This window comes from Plecotus auritus (genome assembly GCF_963455305.1).
Source record: "Plecotus auritus genome assembly, chromosome: 2".
Classification (NCBI taxonomy): Eukaryota; Metazoa; Chordata; class Mammalia; order Chiroptera; family Vespertilionidae; genus Plecotus; species Plecotus auritus.
The window spans coordinates 93,960,042-93,967,832 of NC_137771.1; the positions used below are offsets into that span (position 1 = coordinate 93,960,042).

The following is a 7,791-nucleotide window of genomic DNA, read 5'->3' on the forward strand; positions in this document are numbered from 1 at the left end:
GATTCTAGAAAACAATTTTATTTGTTTTCCTAGATTGCTGATCTTTTCTTGTGCCCTTGAGTAATTTGCCAGGTGCAGACTAGGAGGTATTAAATTATAGAAGTTGAGCGGTTGGTAGCTGCATTTGTAAATATTTTGATTAGCTAGCTTGTAAGACTTTGTTTGGTTAAACTCAACTTCTAAATTTAATGTCTCAATTTTGAAAATAAATCTACGCTTAAATTATAACCATGCTGTGTAAGCGGGCCATAAGCTTGCAGCCTCTACAATGGTGAGAAATCAATGTCTGTTACTTAAGCCACCCAGTCTGCTGTACTCTGCTATAGCTGAACTAAGACAGGGCCCAGAACTTCTCTGGAGGGACAGAAAAAGCTCTCTAAGGAAGTAATGCTTAAGCTACACTATGAAGGATGAGTGTGGGCCAGCTAGGAAGGAGCAGCCTGTGAGGATCCTGAGGCCAGGAGTGTTTGAGGATGTAGGAAAGTCCTAGGAAGCAGGGCATAAGGGAAGAAGTGGTTGCAGTAAATGCAAGGAGGTGAGTGAGCGGGTCCAAGTCTACATTCTTTGCAGGCCATGTCAAAGATTCCAATTTTTATCAAAAAAAAAAAAAAAAAAAAAAGGAAAAGGAAGCCTTTCTGCACTACCCAGAGAGGGACTCATATGTTGTTCTAGGTTCCCACGTGACTTACTTAAAGGGAAACTTTCACAATGTCCGGAGCCCTTGATGTTCTGCAAACGAAGGCGGGGATGTCCTCAAATTCCTTGCAGCAGGGACCCACTTAGGTGGCACCAACCTTGACTTCCAAATGGAGCAGTATATCTACAAAAGGAAGAGTGATGGCGTCTACAGCATAAATCTGACGAGAACCTGGGAGAAGCTTCTGCTGGCAGCTCATGCCATTGTTGCCATTGAACACCCCGCTGATGTCAGTGTCATATCATCCAAGAACACCGGCCAGCGAGCTGTGCTGAAGTCTGCTGCTGCCACTGGAGCCACTCCTACTGCTGGCCGCTTCACTCCTGGAACCTCCACCAAGCTGGATCCGGGCAGCCTGCCGGAGCCGAGACTCCTGGTGGTTACTGATCCCAGGGCTGACCACCGGCCTCTCACAGAGGTGTCTTATGTTAACCTGCCCACCATTGCTCTGTGTAATGCAGACTCTCCTCTGTGCTCTCTGGACATTGTCAGCCCTTGCAACAACAGGGGGGCTCACTCAGTGGGTCTGATGTGGTGGATGCTGGCCCAAGAAGTACTGCACATGCATGCCACCATCCCCATGAACACCCGTGGGAGGTCACACCTGATCTCCGCTTCTACAGAGACCCCAAGGAGGTTGGAAAGGAAGAGCATGCCATGCTGAAACAGCTGTGACCAAGGAGGTATTTCAGGGTGAATGGGCTGCTCCAACTCCCGAGTGCCCTGCTGCTCAGCCTGAGGTCACAGACAGGTCTGAAAGCCTGCAATGCCCTTTGTGCGCCTTCAGCACTTTCCTACTAAGGACTGTGTTGCTCAGCCTGCCACTGAAGACTGGTCTGCAGCCCCCACTGCTCAGGCCACTGAATGGGTAGGACCAACTAGAGTAGTCTTAAATTGTTCTCCCACAAACTCTTAAAATGGAAATAAGGTTGACAGAAAATAAACAGTTTCTAAAAAAAATACAAACCTAGAAACCAAACAAAAAAAACAAAGATACTGAAGAATTTTAAACAGAGAAAAGAAAGTCATATTTTTTGAGTTTTTAAAAGATTTTTTTTTTTTTTGATTGGGGAAAGTAGATTAGAGCAGATTAGAAGAGGCAAGAATGGATTAGGTAAGAAATTGTGGTCTATTGTGGTAGGATGAAGTACAGCACGAGAGAGGGGTGAATGTCAGACTCCCCCCAGGTCTCTGGTCTGGATGTTGGATGGATGGTGTGGAAGAGAAGATAGGAGGTCAAGTTTGGACACAGAGACTTGGAGACATCCAAGTGGAAATGTTGACAGGGTCAGTTGGAGGTGAGTCCCAAGCTCAGTGAAGATATAGCTGAGGATCATAAGCAAAGAATGTCAGTTAAAGCTGTGAGTGCAGATTAAATCACAGATAAGTGTAAAGTGCTTCAAATTGATGCTTGGGAAAATCATAATTTAAGGGCTGGGTGGAGGAAAATGTGTTCTGGCACGGGAGGCTGAGATGAAGCAGCCTGGGGGGAGGAGGAAAACGGGGGAGTAAGGTATTCAGAAGAAGCGCAGGGCCAGAGTGTTTCCATGAGACAGTGGTCCTGGGTGGCACACACTGTTAAAGAGGTCTAGTGCTTCTAAGCATGAGACTGAGTATTCAGTCAAATGTTGCTAAAATGTCCAGTTGGGATGACAACTTGAAATGCTCATTAGATCTAGCAACTGGTGACCTTGATAAGAATAATTTCTGTTCATGATGAGGAAGAAGTCAGATTGGAATGGGTGAGGGAATGAATTAGAAGTGAGGGTCTGGGCCAGAGAGTGTGCTTCAGTTGTTTGGGTATCATCCTATGCACCAAAAGGTTGAATGTTTGATTCACGTGGCCTGTGCAGGAGGCAGCCGATCAATGTTTTGTCCTTACATTAATGTTTCTCTCTCCACCTCCTTTCTTCTCTCTCTAAAAATCAGTAAGAAATCTTTTTTAAAAAGTGAGTAAATGAAGACAGTGAATATGAATATGTCCTTTATTGTACCCCCACAGTGCTATACACACAGTAAATGCTAAGTAATTGTCTTACAAAAGCAATTATATGAATAATACATGTAATCTTGTAAAATAGAAATAATCCTATAATAATACTTATGGGATTGATTACTTTAGTTCACATATACTTATTAAATACCTACTGTGTGCCACACACATTTTTAAGTGGTTGGGATATATCATTGAACAAAAGACCTCCATGGAGTTGCATTCTAGAAGGACTGGTAGAGCAGGAGGAAGAAAGATAATAAACAATAAGTAACTTACATAGTATATTAGAAAGTGGTAAATTCTGTGTCATGAAAAGGGAAAAAAAGAGCAGGGACCAGGAGAATTGGGCATACTGAAGCAAGAGGATGGTGGCTTCTGATATGCTAACCAGGATAGACCCAATCACAAAGAGGATACTTGAGCACATACTTGAAGGAGGCAAGGAAGCTAGTCCAGAGAAGATTTCAGGCAGGGGACCCAGCCAGGCAAACCCTAGGTGGAAGAGTGCCTGGCGTGTGGGGGCACAAGGCTAGTGTGGCCAAAGTGATGGATAGAGAGCGTAAGTGGAGAGAGAGAGAGAGGGGTTAAGGTCAAAGCAGTCCATCCTAGAGGCCCTTGTGGCCATTGGTGGGGCTCTGGCTTTTATTGGAGGGGAATGGGAGCATCAGAAAGGGTTTGGAAGTGATATGGTCTGACTTATGCTTCAAGGGTCACTCTGGCTGCTGTATTGAGATTAGGCCAGAAGGAGGTAGACCAGTAAGCATCAAGCAGGTGGAAGGTTTTACTGCCAGGCCTGGAGGTGGTGGCTGGAGAATGCAGGCCAGATGTGTGCCCAGGAAAAAGAGAAAATGGATTCTGTGAACATCTGGCTGGTATCTGCCACAAAAGGCTTGCAGTGACTCAGGCATGAACTGATGATGGGAAGTAGCAGAGTGTTGAGAAGTTGTCAAATTCTGGATATATTTTTATGGTAGAGCCAATAGAATGTCTTGAAAGACTGGATGTGGATTATGAAAAAAAGAAGAGTACACACTACAGAGTCCAAACAACCATAAAAATGGAATTGACATCAACTAAGATAAGGCAGGTTGCAAGCAGAAAAGGTTTGGGAGGAGAGATCAAGACTTCAGTTTTCCCCATGTAATGTGGAAGGTTTATTAGATGCCCATGGGAGACTTAGTGGGTGGCACAAGAGATCTGGGCTGGAGTTTAAAGTTGGAAGGATCAGTCTATGATTGAAAGTCAATAAAATGCCTAAACCAAGAAAAGGATCAAAGATTGTGCCCAGACCATGATGTTAAGAAGTTGAGGAGAGAGAAGGAACCAGCAAAAGAGGCTCAGAAGGAGCAACAAGTGAAGTAAGAGGCAATCCTGGTGAAAGTGGAGTTGTAGGAGCCTGGAGAAGGTGCCTCAAAGAGGAGGGAGTGAAGAGCTGCACTATAGGCCGCTGGCCGATAAAGTAAGATAAGGACTGGGCTTATCCTTAGATAGAGAAGATGGGGGTCAGCAAGAATGGGATGGGAGCAGAATGTGTTTAAGAAAAGGTGGGAAGAGAAGACACAGATACAAGTATAGGTAAGTCTTTTAAAGAGTTGGTTTTTTTAAAAAATATATATATATATATATTTTTAAATATATTTTATTGATTTTTTTACAGAGAGGAAGGAAGAGTGATAGATAGTCAGAAACATCGATCAGCTGCCTCTTGCACAACTCCTACTGGGGATGTGCCCGCAACCAAGTTACATGCCCTTGACCGGAATCGAACCTGGGACCTTTCAGTCCGCAGGCTGACGCTCTATCCACTGAGCCAAACCGGTTTTGGCAAAAAAATATATATTTTTATTGATTTCAGAGAGGAAGGGAGAGGGAGAGAGATAGAAACACCAACGATGAGAGAGAATCATTGATCAGCTGCCTCCTGCATGCCCCCTACTGGGGATTGAACCCACAACCCAGGTTTGTGCCCTTGACCAGAATCAAACTTGGGACCCTTCACTCTGCAGGCCAACACTCTATCCACTGAGCAAAATCGGCTAGAGTTTTCAAGGAGTTTTTCTATAAAAAGGGAGCTAAGAAATTTGGTGGAAGTTGATGGAGAAGTGGCTCAAGAAAAGGTACTTTTAATGAGAGTTAATAAACAGATTTTGTGCTGATATTAATGATTCCATTGAGAAAGAAAAATAATTATATAGCCAAAGAATTTCTGGAATAATGTTCTTGAATTTGCCTGAGAATATGTAATTTGCTGTGAAGTGGTGGGACTGGCTTTAATAACCACATAGGTAAGGTAATACAAGGTCATGAATGGAAAGGCAGAGTGAGAAGCTGTGTAGATGGACAGGTAAATGTGAGGGCAGTTATTACTGCAGGAAAACCATTACTCGTCTGGCCCTCACCATATACAGCTACAATCTGGGGTAGGATAGATTTGGAAGGCAGGAGTTAGCATTATTGTTTTTACACCTGGGAAGTCTTCTGAGATGTGCCCAGCAGTCTGTAATGGAGTCTGGGCTAAGGTTGTAGGATGGCGCACATTCATGAAGGATGTTGTCTCTAGGTTTCATTATAATATAGTCACTGTGAGGGTGTGTATAGAAGTTGGTTAGTATTAAACCTAAACTTTTGAAAAAGACCACAGAATGTGTGTATGATTTTGGTATTTCTTTGTTTTATTGTATAACTAGAGGCCTGGTGCATGAGATTTGTGCACTTGTGGGGGTGGGGGGACGCTCAGCCCGGCCTGTGCCCTCTCACAGTCCAGGATCCATTGGGGGATGTTTGCCTGCTGGCTTAGCCCCAATCCCCAGGGGATTGGGGCTAAGCCAGCAGTCAGACATCCCTCTCACAGTCTGAAGCTCTCGCAATCTGGGACCCCTTGCTCCTTACCGCCCGCCTGCAGTGGAAGCAGGAGAGGCTCCCTCCACCAGTGTTGGGCTCACCAGCCATCAGCCCGGCTTCTGGTTGAGCAGTGCTCCCCCTGTGGGAGCACACTGACCACCAGGGGGCAGTTCCTGCATTGAGCATCTGCCCCTTGGTGATCAGTACGCATTATAGTGACCAGTCATTCCACTGTTTGGTCAATTTGTATATTAGCCTTTTATTATATAGGATTATTTAGGGTCTCGATCCCTGGAGCTGGCTTAGGTCTCTCTCATCCTCTGAGAGGTCCTGCCTGTCTTAGATGCTAACTTGCTCAACCTTCACTTCATGGCTTTCATAGCTACTGATGATCATTGCCTAAATTCACTATTTCAGTAAGAGTTGCAAATTGGTGATTTTCTAATTCTAACATTCCTACCCCATTAATTACTGATTGTGACTTTTCTTTAAAGAAAACCATTTCCTTATTGACCACTTCATTGCCCTAAAAGAATTAGCACAGGAAAAAATAGGATAAATGCTTCATTCTTTTCCTTCATTTATCACTCTTCAAAATAAAGAGTTAGTGCCCCAGCAACTTCCAAAAGTAGTTAACCAATGAACTATATTTTCTGGGTTTTTTTGTTGTTGCTGTTTCTGTTTTTTGGAGGCAGAAAGGGATGCTACATTATTAATGAACGCACAGATTTTTGTATACTTGACATGCTTCAATCCATGTCAGTCATTATTCTTTTTTATTGAAATTGTCCCACTTCTAGCTGATGGGAGAGTTTCAAGTTCATGCCTGTGTCCTTTGACATGACCTCAGTGGTTTTCTGGTGTTTGATTGTTTCTTTTCTTTTTGTCTTAATTTTTGCCTCAGACCTGGGAATGGCTACTTTATAAGAATCCTTGGTTCTTTTTATAGCAAAAGGCATTTAGAGACCACAATCTGAGCACTTGAAGAGTCTTCCAACTTATTTTCTAAGTTCTGTTTGCTCCTTCATAGACCCACTGTAGTAGTTTTGCCAGGTGCATCTTCCTGAGACCTGGATCGCATCTCCTCCCTCTGTTAATGCCCTTTTTTTATTATTGTTTAAAGTATTACATATGTCTCCTTTTTCCCTGATTGACCCCACCCCTGGCCACTCCCACCCCCGAAGGCAAGCCCCCACCACCCCAGTGTCTGTGTCCATTGATTATGTGCATTAATATGCATGCACACAAGTCCTTTGGTTGATCTCTAACCCCCCCTCCCCTGCCTTCTCTCTGAGGTTGGATGGTCTGTTCAGTGCTACCTTGTCTCTGGATCTATTTTTGTTCATCAGTTTTGTTGGCCATTATATCCCACATATGAGTGAGATCATGTGATATTTATCTTTCTCTGACTGGCTTATTTCGCTTACCACAATCCTCTCCAGTTCCATCCATGCTGTTGAAAATGTGTTAATGCCTTTTAATGAACTTTTACTGCCTACAGGATACCAGCCACTCAGGTTAGCCTGGAACTCAAGGCCACCTGCACCAGGCCCTGCTCTTATCTCTCACCACATCTTTACAGGAACCCTAGAACACAGCCACACAGCGTGCTGGCTCCTGGAGAAGGCCATGCCCATGCCTACCTCAGTGCCAGCATTAAGGCTGAGCCAGGAGCAGGCAGGAGTGTGAGTGGTTGGACAAGCAATGCAAGGAGCCAGCTATGAAAGGTGCACAGCGTGCCTTCTGCATGCGGCACCAGTATTCGTCCCCTCTCTGCTGTTTGTTAGCTGGGTGATTCCAATGTGCATCTCTGCTCACCAGCTCCTCATTTATATAAAGGAGATTACAACACCAGCCTCACAGTCCTTGTGTAAATAAAGACAGAAGACTCACATAGGAACCTAACCCAGGACACGCAAGAGACGATAAATAATTATTACCTGCCCTTCCTTGGATCACTTAACCTCAGTTACATAATCAGATGGTTCAGAATCTAAAAATTCTGAGCTCTTCCTGAAGTGCTGCTGCTATTTTTACCCGTCCTTTCACAAAAGGTTACAGCCTGGTCCTGTTGTGGGGGAGAGGACAACCCTGAGTCACTTCCTCCCTCCCCAGGCTGGTCCTGCTGTGCCAAGTTGGATGGGACCAGGCTGTTCACGGAGAGCTGCCCAGGCCACGAGGACTCATGCTCATTGACATTCAGGAGGGTGTTTGTAAAACCACGGGCCTTGCGGGAGACCAGGCTGCCTCCAACTTC

General features: G+C 44.6%; 1 pseudogene across 1 annotated transcript; it reads left to right on the forward strand.

The window, feature by feature from the left end:
* The first annotated feature begins 708 nt into the window (after window positions 1–708).
* Window positions 709–1,613, forward strand: LOC308241142 (small ribosomal subunit protein uS2-like; annotated as a pseudogene). Its single transcript has one exon. The product of its transcript is annotated as a small ribosomal subunit protein uS2-like (transcript).
* The last annotated feature ends 6,178 nt before the right edge of the window (window positions 1,614–7,791 follow it).